General features: G+C 46.4%; 1 pseudogene; it reads left to right on the top strand.

Moving 5' to 3' along the window:
- Positions 1–2,309: 2,309 nt before the first annotated feature.
- Positions 2,310–6,881, top strand: LOC141133814 (E3 ubiquitin-protein ligase TRIM21-like; annotated as a pseudogene).
- The last annotated feature ends 17,305 nt before the right edge of the window (positions 6,882–24,186 follow it).

Raw genomic sequence — 24,186 nt, 5'->3', positions numbered from 1 at the left:
TTCTTTGGTGACACTAAGGATGACATTTATGTGTCATTCTTTTCTTCTTTTTTTCTATAAATCTTATTTTTACTTTTCATTCCTTTTTTACATTTAATTCAATTTCATTCTTGTTCTTGTACTTTACGATTGCATGTCCCCCTGATTGCTGCAATGTTATTCCCAGCGTTTCCTGTTTCCGGTTTGCAGTACGTACACGTATGCAGTCACGCGCGCGCCTGTTAACACGTCCGCGCGTGTGACCTCATCACGCTGATGCGGATGTTTGTATAATCATTTCATGGTGTGTTACGCACGCTGATGCGCCATTCACGATGCGGAACGCACGCCAGTTTATGGCGCGGTACGCACGCTGATGCGCCATTCTTCTAACCGGCCCCTTTTTGGTCACGCACACGCCTATGGGTTCGCAGTTCGCATCGGTGAGGTCGAGTCCACGTTGAACCGCCCCCTTTTCTAGTATTGTTTCCTCTCAACGGGTAGATATGAACCTTGGAGCGCACCTTCACATTGTTCAGTGCGTGCTGTGGAGCGCACACTGGGGCGCCATTTTCACCGAACCGGAAGTACTTGTTACACACGCTGCAAATGCTTGTGGGCTTGGCTCTCATTAAGGGGGTCATATTCTTTATAAATTTGTGGAGGGCAGCAGTGGAGGGACACCCCAGACGAAACGCATCAGGAGGGTCTCCACTGCTGCTAATCGATTCTATGCAAGCGCTGTTTTACCTTCAATCATGTGAGTGTTCCTACTTTTATTAAACTTCATTTTTTACTTACGGAATTACACTATGTGGTCCCCTTTCGTTTTCTCCTTTGTCACCCTCTACACATCTGTGGATTTCTGAGCATCGGTCCGTATGAGATGTTATAGTCCATATGCTTCCACCTGGCCGAGAATTGGGAATCTCTGTCCTAGGATACTGACAGCTCCAGAGTCCATCCACCTCAATACAAGCCTGTTTGGAAAGCAGAACATATGCTCTGGCATGTCCAAACAATCTGGTAAGCCTCCTCTTCACATGGTGGTGGTTTTGTCACAATCACACATCCCAGCCTTTGGAAATTATTCCTCACACTCGAGTTTTTCACTGATGAGTTTACATCCTCAATCATATAGACTGGGACTATATAGACATCGAGTTTTTTTCTTTTTTTCCTTTTTTTCACTATTATCTGTATGGACTTCAATTGATATACAGTATATATATATATATATACATATATATATATATATATATATACATATATATATATATATATATACATATATATATATATATATATACATATATATATATATATAAATTTGCCATAATTATTTTATTCATTTTTTGAGGTTTTTTAGTGCCATCTGGACTCATTGTCTATACTGTCTTTGGCACATCACTTTTTAGAGCTACACTTTTTGTTTTTGTTTATGTTTGCCATTTATCCAATTTGGTGTGTCAGCTGCTAAGTTTGCGAGCTGTGCAAAATTATTTGTTTACACTTTTCTACTAGTATTTGCCAATGGTCCAGAAGACTACGGGTTCACCAAAGCCACTGACTACCCAATTCACACAGGGCATGCTCCATTCATTTGGGAGCGGTGCTGTCACATTCCCCCAACCCTGTGCAAGGAGGTCCAAGATCTACTCCACAATATACTACAAAGCGGGGTGATACCGGAGAGTACGTGATTCTGCTCTAGGGGGCATGTGCACATGGGGGGTGCGCACACCGCTTGTGCTGTGATTACTAAAATCACAAGCTGATCAGTGAGTGCCAGCCAATAGATGACCACCGGCACCCGCTGATCAGCGAGGAGGACGACAGGACAGATCCCCGTCTATGTAAACAATGCAGAGCTCTGTCCTGTCAGCGGGGGATGTGCTGGTTTTTGTTCCCTGCAAATTACATTCCTTAGTAAAAGCAGCACACTGTACACACAAATATATTTTATTCAAACTTGTTTATTTTTGTTTTTAAAGCGCAAAAAAATGCAGAAGTGATCAAATACCACCAGAAGAAATCTCTATTTGTGGGAATAAATGATATATATAGAATTTATGTACAGTGTTACATGACTGCGCAATTGTGAGTTGAACGCAGTACCGTATCGCAAAAAAATGGCCTGATCATGAAGGGGGTAAATCTTCCGGAGGTCAGGTGGTTATATAACCAATTTCCTTTTCATCATGATGTAGTCATCTCCACTTTTCATGTCATTGTACTTAGTGCTCCGCATGTCTTCTCCACATCCGTCTTTCCCTCTTTCTCTCTTCTAATGTTGGGAGGTATAATTATCATTACTACTACAAAACTAATCTTCTCCCTTCTGTACTCTGATCTCCGTGTCCTATAATATTCATCCAGCCTCACCCTGTGTAGGAGGATGTCACCCCTCCCCCATCCACATTCCTCTCCGGTGTCAGAGACTTTCAGTTTAGTTTCTCTTCTGCTGTCAGTGATGGCGTCTGGTGATCTGAGAGCTGAGCTGGAATGTTCCATCTGTCTGAACATTTATACCGATCCTGTAACCCTGAAATGTGGACACAACTTCTGCCGGGTCTGTATTGATCGTGTGCTGGATACACAGGGGGGGTCTGGAGGATATTCCTGTCCTGAATGCAGAGAGAAGTTTCTGGATCGTCCTGCACTGCAGAAGAACATGAAACTACGTAACATAGCAGAGACTTTCCTGTCAGCTCAGCCAGATCAAGAGGAGTCCGGGGTCTTCTGTACTTACTGTGTGGACTATCCTGTACCTGCTGTTAGATCCTGTCTGCTCTGTGAGGTTTCTCTGTGTGATAAACACCTGAGAGTCCACAAAAAGTCCCCAGAACACATCTTATGTGACCCCACCTTGTCCATTGAGAGCAGGAAATGCTCCGTCCATAAGAAGATCCTGGAGTATTACTGCACTGAGGATGGTAGCTGTGCCTGTATGTCTTGTTATGTGATTGGAGAACATAAAGGACATGAGATGGAGTCACTGGATGAGGCTTCTGAGAAGAAGAAGGAGACACTGAGGAATGTTCTGCAGAATCTTCTGACAAAGAGAGAGGAGATGGAGGAAAGAGTCCAGAGTCTGCAGGAACACAGGAGGAAAGTAGAAGAAGAAGCAGCTGGTGACACCGAGAGAGTCACTGCCCTGTTTAGAGATCTCAGGAGACGTCTGGAAGACCTGGAAAAGAGAATCCTGAGGGAAATCTCCGGGAGGGCAGAGCGGATCTCCATCTCCATCCGGGATCTGGAAATAAAGAAGGAGGAGCTGTCCAGGAAGATGCGTCACATTGAGGAGCTGTGTAACATGACGGATCCACTGACTGTCTTACAGGAATCAGACACAGGTGACTTGTGTGATACTGAGGATGGAGATAATGAGGACAGAGAGAGACATGAGGAACTCCTCCATGATGGAGGGGGTCTGGATGTGGCGGGGGTCTTACACACAGGTTTATCTGATATAATAACAGAGGTAAATGTATACTTCTATATACAGGGAGCTGCAGACATATTACTGGATGGAAACACAGCTGGTAATTATCTAAAGATATCAGATGACAGGAAAACTGTATCCAAGTCAGATATAGACCAGAATTACCCCAAAACACCAGAGAGATTTCTGTATTCTCAGGTGTTGAGCAGTCAGAGTTTCTCCTCAGGGAGACATTACTGGGAAGTGGATGTCGGGGGGTCAGATGAATGGAGAGTCGGGATGTGTTACCCCAGTATAGACAGGAGAGAATTGATAGGAAATAATAAGAAGTCCTGGGGATTGGACAGGTATAATAATAAGTATTTTGTGATACATGACCGTAATAAGATCCTTTTACCCACCAATCTCTCCAGTAACAGAGTCAGGATATATCTGGATTATGAGGCCGGGCGGATCTCCTTTTATGATCTGTGTGACCCGATCCGACATCTCCACACCTTCACCACCACCTTCACTGAGCCCCTCCATGCTGGGTTAGGTGTATGGAGAGGTTGTATAAAGATATGTGGGGGGAGGCGGGAGATGTGAGAACTCCGCCCACAGTCTGGTGATGTCAGATGAAGGAGGGGAATTCATTTAATATTCATCCAATAGTATATAGCAGTGGGCGGGGCTTCCTGCAAGTTTTTCTACTATAAATAAATGTGAGATTTCTTATTGGGTAGAATATCTGTCCAATTATGGGAGTAACAATAACATGTTCCTATTGGTCAGTGAGAAATAAATCTATCTATCTATCTATCTATCTATCTATCTATCTATCTATCTATCTATCTATCTATCTATCTATCTATCTATCTATCTATCTATCTATCTCCCATGACAATCTGACATAATACTTTCTGTGTTTTTTCACAGTATTTGACATCAGCCATCTCCTCCCCCTCCCCCTTCCCTCTGTGCCCCTCCCCCTCCTTCTCCTGCCCCTCCCCCACATGTGGTCCCTCTGTGTGGGGGGGCAGCCATGATTAGACATAGCGGGGGGTGGGGTCACTGTGATGGGATAGGATGGGGTCACCTCTCCTCTCTGCCCCTCCCCCTCCATACAATCTATACTACAAAGAGATGGAAATAAATGGAACAATCGGAGAGGAAATCTATGAAGACGTCATCTAGAGATTTATTACTGGAAGAAAAAAATGTGATCAGAGAGCCCAGACTGTTTTTAGGCAGAGTGGGTCAGGATTAGATCCCCTGTCAGGTTTTTTTCTTCTATCCGCGGCTCCATTACAGAGATTTCCCCTCACTTCCTGTCCCGGTGACAACATTTATCTAGACAGGAAATGAGGGAACTCTCCAACATGAACACAGACTGAAATAAGAATGATATGTTTAGTATAATAAGGAAGGGGAAGGTTTAGAGCCCCTGTCAGATGTTTATATGTCTGTGTCCCTGTACAGATTTCTCTCACTCCTTGTATTGTTGTCACCAGGACAGGAAGTGAGAGGAAATCTCTCTAAGGCTGGGATCACATTGCTGTGCAGATCACATGTCATGTCTGTGTGATGTGAATTCAGCCGTACAAACTGTGTGACTGAAATCACATTCACACCAAAATGGTTCCGGACCCTTTTTTTGGTCCTCACTGGAATCGGATCACATTGAGTGTCACATCTATACAATCCGATTCCTGCACCATTTCAGCGTTTGCACTGCGATCTGTGAAGTGATCTGGGGGTGTCATTAACTTTCCATTGACCCCCCGCAGCGGTTCTCAGATGTCAGTGTGAACGTCCGGTGATTGAGGTGTGATGAGGGAACCCGCACAGGAATCGCACTGGTTCCCGCATCCCACAAGTCTCATCCCAGACTAAGGCTCCATTCACACCTATGCAGGTTGCTTTTCAGACTTTCTAATGTGCTTTTTGCTGTGCTTAACGCAGGTGTTTTACCGCAATGTGTCCTTTGGGGGTTTTTATTCTATTTTTTTAGATAATTTGCTGTTTGGGAAGATTTAAAAATAAAAATCGCAGTAAAATCTCTATAAAAACGCACTAAATGCTTTTCTGCAGCTTCCCCATTGAAGTCTATTGAACCGTAAAAAGCAAAAACCTTTTTGTGTTGAAGGCTCCATTCACTCCAATGTGTTTTTTCATTTTTTTTAACATGGATCCCTATGGAACACGTTCACATCAATGCATTTTTGTGCCTCTGCATTTTTGGAAAGTGTCAGGGGAAATTTTTAGGTTTGATTCACATCTATGTCTGTTGCTTTTGAGTGTCTCTGCAGTGCTTTTTGTGTTTTGAACATGTCATTTTACCTCGTTTTTGCCGCGCTTTGTGTTTTGCGTTTTTTTTATCTTGGTAAATTTGTTGTTGGGTAGATTAAAAAATGCAAAACAAAAATCGTGGCAAAAAAATGCTGTAAAATCACACTACATGCTACATGCTCACTTAAGGCAGTCACAGCCCCTCCCCCCATCCTCTTCTATCCCCTTTCATAGCCCCCCTTCAATCCTTGTCAGATCCCTGAGTCCTCACCTGTGTAAGATACATGGTGGGTTATGTCGGAGCTTACACAGGACTGATGATGTCACCCCTCCATCATGTGACAGTATGTAAGTCCTGTGATTGGCCGCTCAGGTCTGATCACTGCATGGTGGGAGAAGATCACATGATTCCTCAATACCCGGGAAAATGGGGACTTAGTGAGAACTTAGATGGAGGAACAACAAAAGGAAAGTATAAGTGGGTGTGTACGGCTCCTGTGTCACCTATAGAATGGGCGGGGCATTCGTTCTAATGGCTCCTCCCAGTACACGAGCATTGTGTATAGTGAGATGGGACGGTGAAGAATTGTATAGAGTGCCGAAGCTGAGAGACAGAGAGCACAGAGTGTAATATGACTTATTGTCTGTGTCCGAGCTGTGATGTCATAGTAGGGAAATGGCTGCCGAGGGACCCAATGTGGAAAGTATAGATAGAGGTGTACTGGCCCTTTAAGAACAAATCTATCTTTCTATAGGTTTATAATGTGTAGACGGTCTCATTCCTTATTATTAATACATTTACAATGAGTTTATTCTATTGATTATTTTATTGTGTGAAGAAATATAAATAAATAATAGATCTACAAATAGAAAGAGATGAAAATTGATGGAAAAATCTCAGAGGAAATATATGAAGAAATGATCCCGAGATTTACTAATGAAAGAAATAATGGGATTTATCACTAATATAATGATATCACTATAATAATGTATGATTACTAGAACTGGAATGTGTCCCCAATATAATGTGTCCCCATAGAATGGATCACCAATAGAATTCTATGGGATGACTTTTATAATGGATCCTAATATAATGTATCATGTGATGTTGTATTATAATCACTAGATGTGTCCTGGTGATGGGGGAGAATTAGGAAATAAAATGTTAATGTGAAATAAATATTCTTCTCTATGAAATTATTATTATTATTATACGGGGTTTATATAGAGCCGACAGTTTACGCAGTGCTTTACAACATGAAGGCAGACATTACAGTGTAATACAGGAGGAATTAGAGCCCTGATCGTTAGAGCTTAGAATCTAAGAGGGAGGGTCAAGAGATACAAAAGGCAATAACTGTGGGGGATGGGCTGATGGAGAAAATAAATGTACAGTTGTTAGGTGAGGACAGGATAGGCCTCTCTGAAGAGATGAGTTTTCAGGGATCGTCTGAAAGTTGACAGAGTAGGAGAAAGTCGGACCGATGTGGGTAGCGAGTTCCTGAGGATAGGAGAGGCTCGGGAGAAGTCCTGGAGGTGAACGTGGGAGGAGGTGATGAGGGAGTTAGAGAGCAGGAGGTCTTGCGAGGAACAAAGAGAACGGTTTGGTTGATATTTTGAGACTTAGTGATGTAGCTGGGGGCCAAGTTGTGGATGGCTTTGTAAGTTATTGTTATGCCCCGTACACACAGTCAGATTTTCCGACAGGAAATGTTCGATGGGAGCTTGTTGTCGGAAATTCCGACCGTGTGTAGGCTCCATCGGACATTTTCCCTCGTATTTCCGACAAACAAAATTTGAGTAGAAAAAATCCGAAATGAGGGAAGTAATGTGGGAGTGAAAGAGTTGGTAGGAGCAGTATTAGGGAGAGGACAGGAGGGAGGGTGATATATGCAGAGTGGAGAAGAGGGGTGATGGAAAGAGAGGGGTTTAGTTTGCACACATCTGAAATACACAAGTAATCTACAGAGTTCCATCAAGGCACCCCAATATTTTCTGTAGTCAGAACTCATCTAATTTAAGAGCCTTCACAGTGGAAGCACATGCATTATAATAAATAGGCAGAAGGCAGGTGAGCCTGGAGGGAGCCCACCCCTCATTAAAGGCACAGGGGTGCATACCCCCAACATAGACAGGACCCCTCAGATATGACAACAATTTGCTCGCAGATCTCAATTTTATACTTTAGAGATTGTGATGAATTTGCCACCCTCCCAGCCTCTCCAAATTAATTAGGAAAAAAAAGGGGAAGAAGCTGCGCTTAGGTGAAGTGTACAAAAAAACTCAATAATAAGCTGCAATTCCTCTATGCAACATAAACACAGTGAAAATAGAATTAGAAAAAATTGGAATTGCGCTAAAAAGGACTCATGACCATGCATATGATCACCAATCCACAATGATTCCTAAAGTATGTGAATGAACAAATTAGGCAGAGTAGATGCAAGTGATGACAAAGTAACAGTCCATCAAATATACATTGCTTGATGTGAAATAGTACCAATAATAAACATAAGTCCATGTGCATAAAAATAAATCACCAATGTGATAAATAAAAAAAGTCCATATAAACTGTGATTTCTGCTGTATATAGACAAGAGTGCTTGATCCACAACCATAGGTAAACAATGGGCGCTTACCAGAAACTCATGATCCCCCGCTACAGAGGATCAGAGAAAGCCGTTTAGAAGGATGATAATCCGGATCACAACCGATGAACCAGGAGCCTTGGAATGTAGTGCCACAACAAGGACATTATTGCCCTAGAGGAGGTATTCATCCAATAGTGTAAAACCATTAACCTTTATTAAAATATGTAAACAAAAAGAATGCACTCACATGCTGGTAGTATAAAGTAAGCGCCTAAAAATGTCTGGAGCGCCAGCCGGAAGCTCACAGACAACCCGTCCTGCTGGTAACCACAACAGCGATGAGAGATGACTCAAACGCGTCGCTCCGCCCTACGCGGCATTTCATAATAGAGTTACGTCATCCAGGGGCACGGGCGGCGCGCTGCGTCACCTCCCTTTATAGCACAACAACCTAGCCAAGCCTCGCTCTGAGTTCTATTACATCGGCGGACATGCGCAATATGCCTGAGTCCTAGACAATGAATGGCTCCGAATGTGCAGGTGCACCCACAGTAAGTAAGGATCGAATCCATCAAACAGAGAGGACAGAGCCTGCCTGATCTGAAAACAGACTGTAGGGTCAGAGACCAGGAAAACATAAAATAAATGCGAGTAACGTGACAAAATAATGCCACGATCGGGCAATAAATGAATTGAAACAAATCTGTGTCGTTATGTGAAAGACACAAACAGCCACTGTTGAACACCAGTGGCCTGCAAATATACGTAAAAAAAATAAATGAAATAAAATAAAAAAGATTAGTAAAACCGTCCAAGTTTATGTACCTGCTCAGAGAAGCAGGAGCAAAACTGAATGTACCCAGTGTGTAACTAAGGTCTGGATGGAGGGCAAACACCGACAGAGCCATAAACCAGGCGATGACGGCAGCCGTTGTGGTTTGCATCAAAGCCGGAAGTGCCATGTAAAGGCCCAGGGGGACACACTCGGGAGGAGCAAGAGCCACCCGGTGGCCATATAGGTTATTATAAGCAATTCAATAGTCAGATCCGTGGCAAATCGTAATGAAAATAAATTGCAAACTAAAATTAAAATAAAGGCAAGGAATCTAAGATCTCCATGGACATCAAAGCATAGATATCCAGAGATGATTCATTCATAACCCTAATCAGTGTGAGCATGTCTGGGCCTAATGCCCACACATGAAAAATAAAGATTAAAAAATTAAAAAAAATGAACAAACAGTATTGATTGAAAAATATTAAAAGAGGTAAAAAAAATATACATACACATACATATATATAGGTAAGGGGCCAAGTAGACCACAGAATTAGTGCTAGGGGTCGCCAACAGCCCCCACCCACCCATTGGGCAAAAATGGAGACTCAGAGCAGAAGCCCTCACATAAAGTACCTCTGGCATAATGCTCACTTCCAAAATACAGTTACAGTACCTCCACAAAAACTACTACAAGGCATTTGAATGCTAAAACGGCCCAAAAAAACTTATAGAAATAGGAATAGTGAGGGGTAGCATACTGACCCTCATCAGGCATTATTGATAAAAGCATTCACATCTGTGTTGATGTTCGTGCCAAATGGGACATAAGTTTTAAGTCTATGGATCCAGGACATCTCTTGCTTAGAGATCTCCCTAACCAACAGACTGCCTCGTCTGTATTTGTCAATCCCCACGTAAAGTGTGTTGGAGGGGTCCCTTTTGTGTACTTGATCGTAATGTCTGGAGACTGGGTGTTTATCATAACCTCTCCTTATGTTCCCTATATTTTCGTTCAAACAAACACGTAATACCCTTTTGGTCCTCCCCACGTATTGTAGCCCGCAAGGGCATTGTAAAAGATAGACCACCCCTTCAAAGGTGCATGTGATGAAGGGTTCGATCTCATAAGATCGCAAGGTACTGGTGGATGTGAACGTGGTGATCCGCCTTTCTCTACTGGCATTCAGAGAGCAGACTTGGCATTTCCCACATCTATAGTAACCAGTAAGGTTCCGAAGGAAACATCTGTTCTCCCGTGGGGGGTCTTGAACAGAGGGAGCTATTTTACTCCCAAGGGAGGCTGCTCCCCTGAAAACGACTCTAGGTATAGCTGGTAAGACAGTGCCAAGAACTTGGTCACTGCCCAACACATGCCAGTGTTTTTGTATCAGTTGTTTGATGCTTCGATGCTGCACCGAAAAAGTTGTAATGAATGGTACATCGGAGACATCAACCCTATGTGGGGATGCATCAGACAGTAGTGAGTCTCTGTCCCTATCCTGTGCCGTTTGACAGCCTGTGAATCCCTGGGAAAACACCAATTCTGGTTATTTCTGCCGCGGGGGGGGGCAGAGTATTGGGGTGGTCCCGGGTGGTTATATTCCTCAGTGTCCCTGATCACCACCACACCTGTCACAGTGTCCCTGATCACCACATCACAACCCCTTTTACACACAGAGTGCTCTCCAAAGAGCATCGCACATGTGAACAAGCCCTTATGGTGACACTAGACTGGTGTGATGGTGATCGGGGACACTGTGACTGGTGTGGTGATCAGGGACACTGTGACTGGTATGGTGGTGATCAGGGACACTGTGACTGGTGTGATGGTGATCAGGGACACTGTGACTGGTGTGATGGTGATCAGGGACACTGTGACTGGTATGGTGGTGATCAGGGACACTCTGACTGGTGTGGTGGTGATCAGGGACACTCTGACTGGTGTGGTGGTGATCAGGGACACTCTGACTGGTGTGGTGGTGATCAGGGACACTCTGACTGGTGTGGTGGTGATCAGGGACACTGTGACTGGTGTGATGGTGATCAGGGACACTGTGACTGGTGTGGTGGTGATCAGGGACACTGTGACTGGTGTGGTGGTGATCAGGGACACTGTGACTGGTGTGGTGGTGATCAGGGACACTGTGACTGGTATGGTGGTGATCAGGGACACTGTGACTGGTATGGAGGTGATCAGGGACACTTCTATTGCCCTGCCAACTATGATAGAGGAGTCTGCTGAAATATTTGAGCACAGCATGAGCCATTTGCTGCAAGAGAGGCCCTGAAGAGGAAAGTAACAGGAGCCTAGAGGGAGGGAAGGGACACCATCTGCTCGCTGTGTGGGTCCCCAGCAACCTATGGATACGGTAGTTTCCATTTTAACCACTTCTGCCCCGGAAGAATTGGCTGCCCAATGTCCGGACCATTTTTTGTGATTCGGCACTGTGTCGCTTTAACTGACAATTGTGTGGTCGTGCGACGCTGTACCCAAACAAAATTGATGTAATTTTTTCCCCACAAAAAAGAGCTTTCTTTTGGTAGTATTTGATCACCTCTGCGGTTTTTATTTTTTGCGCTATAAACAAAAGAAGAGCGACAATTTTGAAGAGAAAACACAATATTTTGTACTTTTCGCTATAATAAATATCCCAATTTTTTAGAAAAAAACAAATTTCAATAACCGTATATTGCACTGATTACTGTAAAAATGTCACTGGCAGGAAAGGGGTTAAACACTAGGGGCGATCAAGGGGTTAAGTGTGTCCTAGTGAGTGATTCTAACTGTGGGGGGGATGGACTACCAGTGACATGACAGCTATCACTGTTCCCAATCACAGGGAGCAGTAGATCCCTGTCCCATCAGTAGGCAGAACAGGAAAATGCCTTGTTTACATAGGCATCTCCCCATTCTGCCTCTCGGTCTCACAATCACGGGCTGCCGGCAAACATCGAGTTCCCGGGACCCGCGAGCACACTCCCGAGGCATGCGGTGGGCGCGCGGCGGCAAATTCACAGGGACGTACAGGTACGCCCATTTGCCTGCCCGTGCCATTCTGCCGACGTATATCATGGAGGTTACTGTTACGATTTATGTCAAGCACTTGTGTTTTACAATTGTGAGTGTTTTTCTGACATCTGTATTGCAGACTGACCTCCCATCTTTTCCTGATGAAGATTCTTTAGAAATAGAAATGCTTCGGATGTAACAATCGTTCACAATCTGTAACAATGTATTAATATATCTATGTGTGTTGATAGTAGGGATGAGCCTGATGTTCGAGTTGAACGTAAGTTTAACTCGAACATCGGGTGTTCGCCCGTTCATCGAACAGCGAACATTATGGGGCGTTTGTGCAAAAATTCAAGTGCCACGAAATTACCCATAATGCACTGCGAGATTGCAGTGCATTGGCGTCCTATGATTGGCCAAAGCATGCACCTGACCTGCAAGCTTTGGTCAATCACAGCATGATCTGCTGAGAGAGCCATAATTGTCCAATCATGGCTCAGGGGGCTAAGTCCACGCCCCACACTATATAAGGCTGCTTACATAGTGGCCTTATATAGTGTAATCAATGAGAGCAGCAAAATGACATTTCTAAAGGAAAAAATGTCATTTAAAAGTGCTTGTGGCTGTAATGTATTGCCGGAACCCAGCAATATACATAAAAATCACTGAAAAAAAACAGTGCCAAAATTAAAAAAAAAACAAAATGGCGTGGGGGGTCCCCCCAAAATCCATACCAGACCCTTATCCGAGCATGCAACCTGGCTGGCCGAAGGAAAAGGGGGGACAAGAGAGCGCCCCCCTCCTGAACCGTACCAGGCCACATGCCCTCAACATGGAGAGGGTGCTTTGGGGTCTGCCCAAAACGCCTTGTCCCCAATTTTGAAGCGTGACATGTTGGGTATCAATTTACTTGGCCTAACATTATCTTTCACAATATAAAAAAAAATTGGGCTAACTTTACTGTTGTCTTATTTTTTTATTCAAAAAAGTGCATTTTTTCCAAAAAAAGTGCGCTTGTAAGACCGCTGCGCAAATACGGTGCAAAAAAAAGTATTGCAATGACCGCCATTTTATTCTCAAGGGTGTTAGAAAAAAACCAATATATAATATTTGGGGGTTCTAAGTCATTTTCTAGCAAAAAAAACTGTTTTAAACATGTAAACACCTAAAATCCAAAACGAGGCTGGTCCTTAAGTGGTTAAATAGCCAAGGGCGGGGCTACCCGGTGAGGTAAACGGTTGACCCTGCCCCCCTCTGATGTCACATGACATCAATAGGGTGTGGGGTCACCTGGTTATGCCACCGGGTGGCCCCGCCCTTGGCTATTTAAGAGTGGTCATTGCGAAAAGACTGCAGTCGGCGGGACGTCTCCCATCGAGGCAGGGTTTTTCCATTTTTTTTTCTATTTTTCAAAACCATCGGTGCCGTGATTGACGATGGATTTACATCGCAGGACACTTTTATTTTTAATAAAGGAATAGTCAAAAACTCTCTCCTATCATTTTTACATTTTTGACACTTTTTTTGTGAAATGGTAGGGGTACTATGTACCCCTACCCATTCACATGGGGGGGGCGGGATCTGGGGGCCCCCTTATTAAAGGGGGCTTCCAGATTCTGATAAGCCCCCCACTCACAGACCCCCATTAACATGGGGAAAAGGTGCTTTGGGGGGGACCCAAAGCACCCTCCCCATGTTGAGGGCATGTGGCCTAGTACAGTTTAGGAGGGGTAGGGTGCTCTCTCGTTCCCCCCTTTTCCTGCGGCCTGCCAGGTTGTGTGCTTGGATAAGGGTCTGGTATGGATTTTGGGGGGACCCCCATGCCATTTTTTTTTATTTTGGTGCGGGGTTCCCCTTAATATTCATACCAGACCACAAGGGCCTGTTATGGACTGGGGGGAACCCACGTGTCATGAACAGGTGTGACCAGAACCGTGTGATCTGCGACAGAGGACACCCAAACGTATATAAGTGAAAATATAATAATTTATTAAAGAAAGTGAGTAATATAATCAACTCCAATATGACACAGTGCAATAACCAACCACAGACAGAGACCCACAAACAACAACAGATAGATAAATGCAAAATACCAGGTTCATAAACAATAGCCAGGCCAGGGTCATACACAGCAGATCAGCAGATGGACAAGGGATGTTCCAGAGACATAACCGTAAGCCAGGCCAAGGTCATACACAGGGAGGTCAGCCGATGGGGTAAGGAACACAGGACAGGGAGAGGATGGATGGGTCAGACTGCAGGCAGGGATACAAGGTAACAGGTGGGACAGGATAGGGTCCGGGACAGGATCAGGTTCAGAGCACAGGATCAGATTGCTAGCAGGTCAGGAGGCAATGAAGAAATCAAGGCAAACATGTGAATGTTTGCCGGGTATTTATAGGCCTATGATTGGCCTCAAGTGACACCTGATTGTAGGAGGTACTGTCTGCTCCACACTGCCAGGATCCATCCGCTGGTGGACGCCAGTACTGCGGCCCAAAGATGATATATTATTAACAGGGAAAAACTCTCCTGACAGTTCCAAACTGCCAGGAGACACCTGCTGGTGGACCTCAGTACTGCATGCCAAATAACAGGTCTTACCAGCGGATGGAACATTTCCTGACAGTACCCCCCTCAAAAGGAGCGACCTCCGGACGCTCCAACTAGCCATTGCTGGGGAAAGTCCATGGTGTCCAGCTGGGCAGTGGGCACATCAGGCTGGGCAGCGGACAGGAACAACCCAAGCTGGGCAGCAGACAGGAACAACCCAAGCTGGGCAGCAGACAGGAACAACCCAAGCTGGGCAGCAGACAGGAACAACCCAAGCTGGGCAGCAGACAGGAACAACCCAAGCTGGGCAGCAGACAGGAACAACCCAAGCTGGGCAGCAGACAGGAACAACCCAAGCTGGGCAGCAGACAGGAACAACCCAAGCTGGGCAGCAGACAGGAACAACCCAAGCTGGGCAGCAGACAGGAACAACCCAAGCTGGGCAGCAGACAGGAACAACCCAAGCTGGGCAGCAGACAGGAACAACCCAAGCTGGGCAGCAGACAGGAACAACCCAAGCTGGGCAGCAGACAGGAACAACCCAAGCTGGGCAGCAGACAGGAACAACCCAAGCTGGGCAGCAGACAGGAACAACCCAAGCTGGGCAGCAGACAGGAACAACCCAAGCTGGGCAGCAGACAGGAACAACCCAAGCTGGGCAGCAGACAGGAACAACCCAAGCTGGGCAGCAGACAGGAACAACCCAAGCTGGGCAGCAGACAGGAACAACCCAAGCTGGGCAGCAGACAGGAACAACCCAAGCTGGGCAGCAGACAGGAACAACCCAAGCTGGGCAGCAGACAGGAACAACCCAAGCTGGGCAGCAGACAGGAACAACCCAAGCTGGGCAGCAGACAGGAACAACCCAAGCTGGGCAGCAGACAGGAACAACCCAAGCTGGGCAGCAGACAGGAACAACCCAAGCTGGGCAGCAGACAGGAACAACCCAAGCTGGGCAGCAGACAGGAACAACCCAAGCTGGGCAGCAGACAGGAACAACCCAAGCTGGGCAGCAGACAGGAACAACCCAAGCTGGGCAGCAGACAGGAACAACCCAAGCTGGGCAGCAGACAGGAACAACCCAAGCTGGGCAGCAGACAGGAACAACCCAAGCTGGGCAGCAGACAGGAACAACCCAAGCTGGGCAGCAGACAGGAACAACCCAAGCTGGGCAGCAGACAGGAACAACCCAAGCTGGGCAGCAGACAGGAACAACCCAAGCTGGGCAGCAGACAGGAACAACCCAAGCTGGGCAGCAGACAGGAACAACCCAAGCTGGGCAGCAGACAGGAACAACCCAAGCTGGGCAGCAGACAGGAACAACCCAAGCTGGGCAGCAGGCACTTCAAGCTGGGCAGCAGGCACTTCAAGCTGGGCAGCTGGCACTTCAAGCTGGGCAGCTGGCACTTCAAGCTGGGCAGCTGGCACTTCAAGCTGGGCAGCTGGCACTTCAAGCTGGGCAGCTGGCACTTCAAGCTGGGCAGCTGGCACTTCAAGCTGGGCAGCTGGCACTTCAAGCTGGGCAGCTGGCACTTCAAGCTGGGCAGCTACCCGGACATCAGGCTGGAGGGCAGACACCCGGACATCAGGCTGGAGGGCAGACACCCGGACATCAGGCTGGAGGGCAGACACCCGGACATCAGGCTGGAGGGCAGACACCCGGACATCAGGCTGGAGGGCAGACACCCGGACATCAGGCTGGTAGGTAGGCATCAAGACATCAGGCTGGAAGGCAAGCTTCAAGACATCAGGCTGGGAGGCTGGCACATCCGACTAGGAAGCTGGCACATCCGACTGGGAAGCTGGCACACCCATCTGGGAAGCTGGCACACCCATCTGGGAAGCTGGCACACCCATCTGGGAAGCTGGCACACCCATCTGGGAAGCTGGCACACCCATCTGGGAAGCTGGCACATCCATCTGGGAAGCGGGAGCAGGTTGGGTTACTGGCAGGATTGTATGAGTAGGGAAGAACTTCCGTTTCTTCTTTGGCTTAACTGCTGGAGATCTGTAGGTGGCTGTAGGACTGTAGACAGGAGGTGAGGCATACTGAAAGGAAGGGCTGGGATATGGCAAGGAAGGGGGAACAGCAGCCAGAGGGAGTTCTTGTGGGGAAGTTGCAGGTATTAGAAAAGAGGCAGGTGGGTTAAAGGCAGGATAGGTACAGGAAGTAGAAACAGGGCATTGATACTTGGTGGGGAGCAGGGTATATTGGGCTGTAGCTGAGGTTGCCATGAGCGATGGGGGAATAGATTCTTGGGAAGGCAGGTGATTAATGGCAGAGCTGGGTTGTTGTGGCTTGGCTAAATTAAGGAGATCTGACCATGCCTGTAGCACAGGATGAACAAACATTGATTCACACACAGCCTGACTAACCAGCGATTGCACTAAATGGATGCAATCAGACAACACCTGCTGTGAACAAGAGGCATAATGTTCCATGAAAAAGGCTGGGTCATCCTCTAATAACCACACCAGAGACTCAACCTGATCAAAACTGAAGGGGGGAGGAAAATCATCCCGCCCTCTGGGGTTCTGGACAAGGCTAGCTCTGCACACAGCTGGATCAGAGGCTGAACATTTTCAAATAGCAATCTACCCTGATCAACCAGAGAATGGGCCAGATGGATACACTCCAGGAGCTGATCCCTGGCCCACTCTTTCAATACCAGACGACAGTAATTGTTATCCTCCAACACCAGTGAGGCAAGGAGAACAACTGTTTCTGATTGCATTTTCATAGCACTACAATGGTTCCTTTGAGCAGTCACTTCTGGTCAGAGATGGCCTTGATTTACTGTCATGAACAGGTGTGACCAGAACCGTGTGATCTGCGACAGAGGACACCCAAACGTATATAAGTGAAAATATAATAATTTATTAAAGAAAGTAATATAATACAATTAACTCCAATATGTGACAAACGCGGGTGTCAGATCCCTGCCCTCCTCGCTAACTCGCGACAAAGGACCGGCCAACCTCACACCACGCTGTCACTTACGTAACAATGCCACTCTCAGCTGCGCCCAGCACAAAGATTTTCCAGCTTGCGGGACCACAATCTAGGTGCGAGCAGCCTGAGAGTGATTGTCACTGGGCTAATTACACAATTAACCCTTTAACTGCCACCACCCCCGTTTAAAAGACCGAGCCGGGGGAGACTCGTAATTTTGCAATACCAATTATAATTTTAGAATAAGCGTCTGCCACACACACTGCCACTACAGACAGATCTGCTCAGAGTCTTACTCTACAACAGTAGCGTCCTTCAAGAGGCAGGTTCGTTTATAGCTTGCATTAAGAGCTTTAGAGACAAGGTTAACACTTTTCAACAATATGACACAGTGCAATAACCAACCACAGACAGAGACCCACAAATAACAACAGATAGATAAATGCAATAAATGGGAAATACCAGGTTCATAAACAATAGCCAGGCCAGGATCATACACAGCAGATCAGCAGATAGACAAGGGATGTTCCAGAGACATAAACATAAGCCAGGCCAAGGTCATACACAGGGAGGTCAGCCGATGGGGTAAGGAACACAGGACAGGGAGAGGATGGATGGGTCAGACTGCAGGCAGGGATACAAGGTAACAGGTGGGACAGGATAGGGTCCGGGACAGGATCAGGTTCAGAGCACAGGATCAGATTGCTAGCAGGTCAGGAGGCAATGAAGAAATCAAGGCAAACATGTGAATGTTTGCCGGGTATTTATAGGCCTATGATTGGCCTCAAGTGACACCTGATTGTAGGAGGTACTGTCTGCTCCACACTGCCAGGATCCATCCGCTGGTGGACGCCAGTACTGCGGCCCAAAGATGATATTATATTAACAGGGAAAAGCACTCCTGACAGTTCCAAACTGCCAGGAGACACCTGCTGGTGGACCTCAGTACTGCATGCCAAATAACAGGTCTTACCAGCGGATGGAACATTTCCTGACACCACGCCATTTTTTTTCAATTATTTTATCTATATCCGACAATACATTACAGCCGCAAGCAGTTTTAAATGACATTTTTTTTCTTTAGAAAAGTAATTTTGCTGTGGGATATTTAAACACATCAGAAAGATGCATTATTTTACAGGCAGACTAAGGGGACCCCAGGCACGTTGTTTAAAGGAATATTTAATTCTTTTTTTTACTTGAAGCATTATTAAAATCACTGCTCCTGAAAAAACTTCTGTTTTTAAAACTTTTTTTTTGGCATTGATACATGTCCCCTGGGGCAGGACCCGGGTCCCCAAACACTTTTTATGGCAATAACTTTCATATAAGCCTCTAAAAGGAGCACTTTTCATTTTTCATGTTCGTGTCCCATAGAATCTAACAGTGTTCGCACAAATTTTTTGTCTGTCCCCATGTTCCAGTGCAAACCGAACGGGGAGGGGGGTTCAGCTCATTCCTAGTTTATAGGTGGTTCAAAAAACAGCAGGGTCTAACCATTTAATTAGTCTTGATTTTATCATTGTTTTATATCATATTTAATAAAATTAATTGTTTTATTTTTGTGTTTTGGGGGGATTTTTTTTGCTATTATTCTGTATTTTGAGGATATGGCACCTTGGCCCTCTGCAGACTCTAATGTGAATACCATCATCATTTCTCTCTGCATGTTAGGGTATTGGCATGTAGGCAGGTGCAGTCTCACTCTTCCACTGCGGATGGCGCTCAAACACTGCAGCATTGCAGAAGGAGAGAGAGTCAGGAGGAACCTTTCTTCTATGGTTTCCTGGGTCACTGGGGAAGCATTTTGGTCGGATGCTTTCATCCTATGTGACTCTGGTGGCCATCTTAGATCAGGCAGATCTGTTTAAGACTCTGGCTCCTGGGTTTGGCGTGCATGTTGTGAGTGGACAGTGCAGGGACAGGTAACCATCTTTCAGGGAAAGTGAGCCGTAATAGGGAAAGGTTCCAGATGAATAGGGACATGATAGAGACATGCTATCCTTTCCAGGACTCCTACCAATTGAGTTCAGACTGGCTAGGCTGCACTACACCCTCAGAGACAGACACTGTCGGTACATAAGGACCTGTTCGGTTCTGTATTACTGTACAGAACTGTGAGTGTTCCCAGTTGGGTCTCCTCCCACTGGGCTGTTTGTATCTTTGGGCCGTGACTACAGTACAAGTTCTGTTAATTTCAGATGGACTGTGTACTTACTGCCACTGCCCCACCATGCACCCACTCAAACTCGGTGGCAGTTGGCAGGATATGTTCCTTCTTGGAATTGTTGCAGAAGGAGGAGCAGGGTCCCTCATGGCACCATTAGGATCGGCCCTAGCCTTAGTGCCTAAGTTTAATGGTTCAAACATTATTCTGGCTGAATAGGAGAGACTAGAGAGTGCTGCACACCTATACCAGGTTCCTGCTGGCTGGTTGCAGAGCTGGCTATTACCACCTTAGAGGATGATGCCCACCGAGAAGTGATTGCTCTGCCAGAAGAGAAACGGGCCACACTGAAACAAATTGAAGGGCCTGTTTGGAGGGCCTGTTTGGAGAGAGTATAACATTCCCAGAGTTGAGGTGGAGATTCTTTGTCCGGAGACAGCAGGAAGATGAGAGCCTCACTCACTTTGCGGTAGCTCTCTGGAAACTCCTAAAAAAGTGTGATGTGCGTGGCTGTGCCAATATTACCAAATTAGATCATCTACTGAAGGACCAGCTCATAGTGGGAACGAAAGCCAGTCAGGAGAGCCCTGCAAGAGCAAATTAGAAGGCAACCTGCAAGCTCTTTCCTTGACATTGTGGTGGACACAGTTCGGTGGGAATAGGAAGATGCAGAACAAACTGTGGCTGTGACACAGGAGTATGATCCAATGCACTTGAAAGATGAGACCCTAACTCCATTGCCCCTATCAGCTACACAGTTGAGGTTGAGGAAACTTGCAAAAGAACTGGCCTCCTTGAAACATGAAATATCCTTTTTCCAACTGGACTTGGCCCATCCCTCTAAGGGCATGAATCCATTGCGGAGGGACCCAAAGGTGGACTGGAAGTGCTGGCAGTGTGGCCGATATGGACATGTACAGTATGTAAGAACTGTGGCCTGAATTCAAAAGCTCATGCAGGCCGTTGTTAAACTAGTAGCTCAGAGAAGGACAACCCCCGGGACAGTCAATACAAGGTCCCAACAAACCAGAATCCATTGTCTCACCAAGCCCAATAGTGACTGTCCTCATTAATGACCTGGAGGTCCCATGCTTAATCAACACTGGTTATGAGGTTACTGTCATGGAATATGACTTCTTTGCCTAACAGTTCAGAACATGAGAACAGCTGGACCCCTCATGACTTTCCCTCAAAGTGGCCAATACCTTACCCAGGGCAGCCATCAGAAATTTTTGGGCCCCTTACACAGCTTTAGGCCTGGGCCCCCCCTGAGCCTGACCACCAACATTCCTCAGTGCTTTCCCACGGGCCATCTCACCGAATCCACACCCCAGCCACCTCACCTGTACACAATCAGACCCCCTCACACCTGTATATATGTTAGCCCCCCCAGAGCTGTAAATTTGTCAGCCACCACACCTATATATATGCCAGCCCCACTCACGCCTGTATATATGTCAGCCCCCCTTACACCTGTATATATCTCAGCCCCCTCACACTTGTATATATGCCAGCCCCCCTTACACCTGTATATATTTCAACCCCCCATCTATGTGTATATATATATCTTAATCTATATATATATCTATCTATAGCTATATATATATATATATAGATATATATATATATATGTCAGCCCCAAACATACACAAATCTGTTAACACACAAGCCTCTGGCCCCTCCCTGTACACAAACAGCCCCCTCCCTTTCCTTCACAGCCCCTATTTGAAAAGGAAATCTTCCTACCTAGTCCTAGCTCGTTTTCACAAAGCTGACATATTGGTGACACAGAGGAGCACAGAACAAGCATCTCACACGAGGGGTGCACATGCACATGGTAGCCAGAGGTGGAAGTAAAGAGCTCAATGTCTGAGCTCAGTGATACAGACAGCAGCAGAAGCTGCAAGATCGTTTCTATAGTGCACAACAGGGCTCCCCTTCACCGTCCTGCCTCCTTCTGGCCCAGGGCCCTTTACAGCTGTATCAGCTATACCCCCGATGGCGGCCCTGACCTTACCTATCTTGGTAGAGGGTGTCACCTGGGTGAGGAACCAAATTGAAGATCAGGAGGTGGAACAAGTGGGGGTAGTAGTGACACATGACCCAGTAAGATCTGCAGTACCTGTTGTTCTGGGCATGAATGTACTCAATGACTTTGATTTACCCCGCTTGCTAGCCTGGGGTTTGAATATCCCAGCTGATGTACATGGAGCTGTGCCCTGCAGGCGGTATGGCTCAACATGATTAGGGTATATGTGGTTCAACAGAGGGCAGCTGGGAAACAACCCGAGCAGGTGGGAGTTGTCAGCACTGCTTCTACCCATTGGGTCCCATAAGAAGCTTCAGAGGGCCACGATCATAGTTAAACCACGTAAGGACTCAATGGCACCTGTGGAGTGGTTAGTTGCCTGCACCTTATCCAAGATCCACAAGGGAAAAGTTCTGGTGAAGCTAATTAACCTGGGGACAACCCCAGTCTCACTCCCCAGCCATGCCACCATAGCAGACCTCCACATAGCAGGCCTCATCACTGTATCTCAGAGGCCCAACCAGGAGTAGAAGCAGTATGTGCCTCCCTACAGGCAGCCATGGCTTTGTTAGACAAGTTACAATACAACCTTTTGGTGAAGCTTCTGGACATACCCTTCCAAGGCTTTCCTCTACCACAACAGAGACTACTTCATCAATTACTGGAGAAACATCTACTAGTATTTGCCATTGCCAATGGTCCAGAAGACTACAGGTTCACCAAAGCCACTGAGTACCCGATCCACACAGGACATGCTCCATTCATTTGGGAGTGGTGCTGTCACATTCCCCCAACCCTGTGCAAGGAGGTCCAAGATCTACTCCACAATATACTACAAAGCGGGGTGATACCGGAGAGTACGTGATTCTGCTCTTCCAGGTAGAGGGCATGTGCACATGGGGGGTGCGCACGCCGCTTGTGCTGTGATTTCTAAAAGCACAAGTTGATCAGTGGGTGCCAGCCAATAGATGACTACCGGTACCCGCTGATCAGCGAGGAGGAAAACAGGACAGATCTCCGTCTATGTAAACAATGAGGAGCTCTGTCCTGTCAGCGGGGGATGTGCTGGTTTTTGTTTCCCCACAAAGCACATTCCTTAGTAAAAGCAGCACACTGTACACACAAAAACACTGGCTAGGCACACATTTAACCCTTTAATTGCCCTGGATGTTTAACCCCTTCCCAGCCAGTGTCATTAGTACATAGACAATGCACATTTATAGCACTAATCACTGTATTAGTGTCACTGGTTCACACAAAGTGTCATATTCGCTCATATCGCAGTCCCGCTATAAGTCGTTGATCGACGCCATTAATCGTATTAAAAATAAATAAATAAATAAATAACAATTCCAGTATCCTTCCCATAGATTGTAGAAATCAATATACGCTTATTGGGAGTTTTTTTTTTTTTTACCAAAATCATGTAACAGAATATATATTGGCCTAAATTGATGAAGAAATTTGATTTTTTAAATGTTTTTAGTGGATATGTTTTATAACAGAGTAAGAAAAAAAATATTTTTTCTGGGCGCATGCACGGGAGCTCCTAAAATGGCCGCAGGCTGTTAGAGCTCCGCTCCACCACGGCTCTGTGACAGCCACCGGAGCGATCGGAGCAACCCACCGAGCACCTTACTGGGCCACACGAACGGGGGAAACCCCCAGGAACACTGCCTTCAAAACGGCGAACGTCCGCAGGAACCTGACGAGCCAGATGACCGCGGCAGGCATTCAGGTCAGCTATGCCAAGATGGCGGCGGCTCCACGAGGCCCGCACAACACGGAGGAGATGGAGCACTCTATAGCTGACCAGGACTCACAGCATTCACAGCCACCACAGTCCCCAGGTACAGACTTTCCGCCCCTGCCCCAGGCTGCTTCCCCCTCATCCACGGAGTCCCTCCTGGGCAGGATGGGCTTGGGCCTCCCCTCCACACCTATGATGGACGGTCATACAGGACTGTTACTGTCTGTATCAGAAGCCCACTCTGACATCCCTGTGCCATCCGATTTCCCCTCCATGATGGAGGCCTTCTCCCAGCTCCTCTCCAAGAGCTTGGCCCAAAATGCAGCACAAATTACCTCATCCATCCATGCTGACCTGCAGAAAATAGGGATGAGGATTGATATAATAGAAAAGAAAGCTGACCAAGCGGTATCTCGCATTAATCAAAACTCAGCAAGGATTCAAGACATGCAAGACCAGCTTGAAACAGCATTTGCAAAGATCGACGACCTCGAAAATAGATCGAGACGCTATAACTTTCGCGTTCGAGGGCTCCCTGAATCAGAAAAGGATGTTCATGCCGCTGTGAAGACCCTTTTACGGAACCTCATACCAGATATCACAGAACAACAACAGGAGCTAGACAGAGCTCACAGAGCCCTTTAACCCCCCGATCAG

This window comes from Aquarana catesbeiana, linkage group LG03 (assembly GCF_042186555.1).
Source record: "Aquarana catesbeiana isolate 2022-GZ linkage group LG03, ASM4218655v1, whole genome shotgun sequence".
In the NCBI taxonomy this organism is placed as follows: Eukaryota; Metazoa; Chordata; class Amphibia; order Anura; family Ranidae; genus Aquarana; species Aquarana catesbeiana.
Note: the sequence above shows the minus strand (reverse complement) of the source record. Positions and strands in the feature narration are given on the sequence as shown.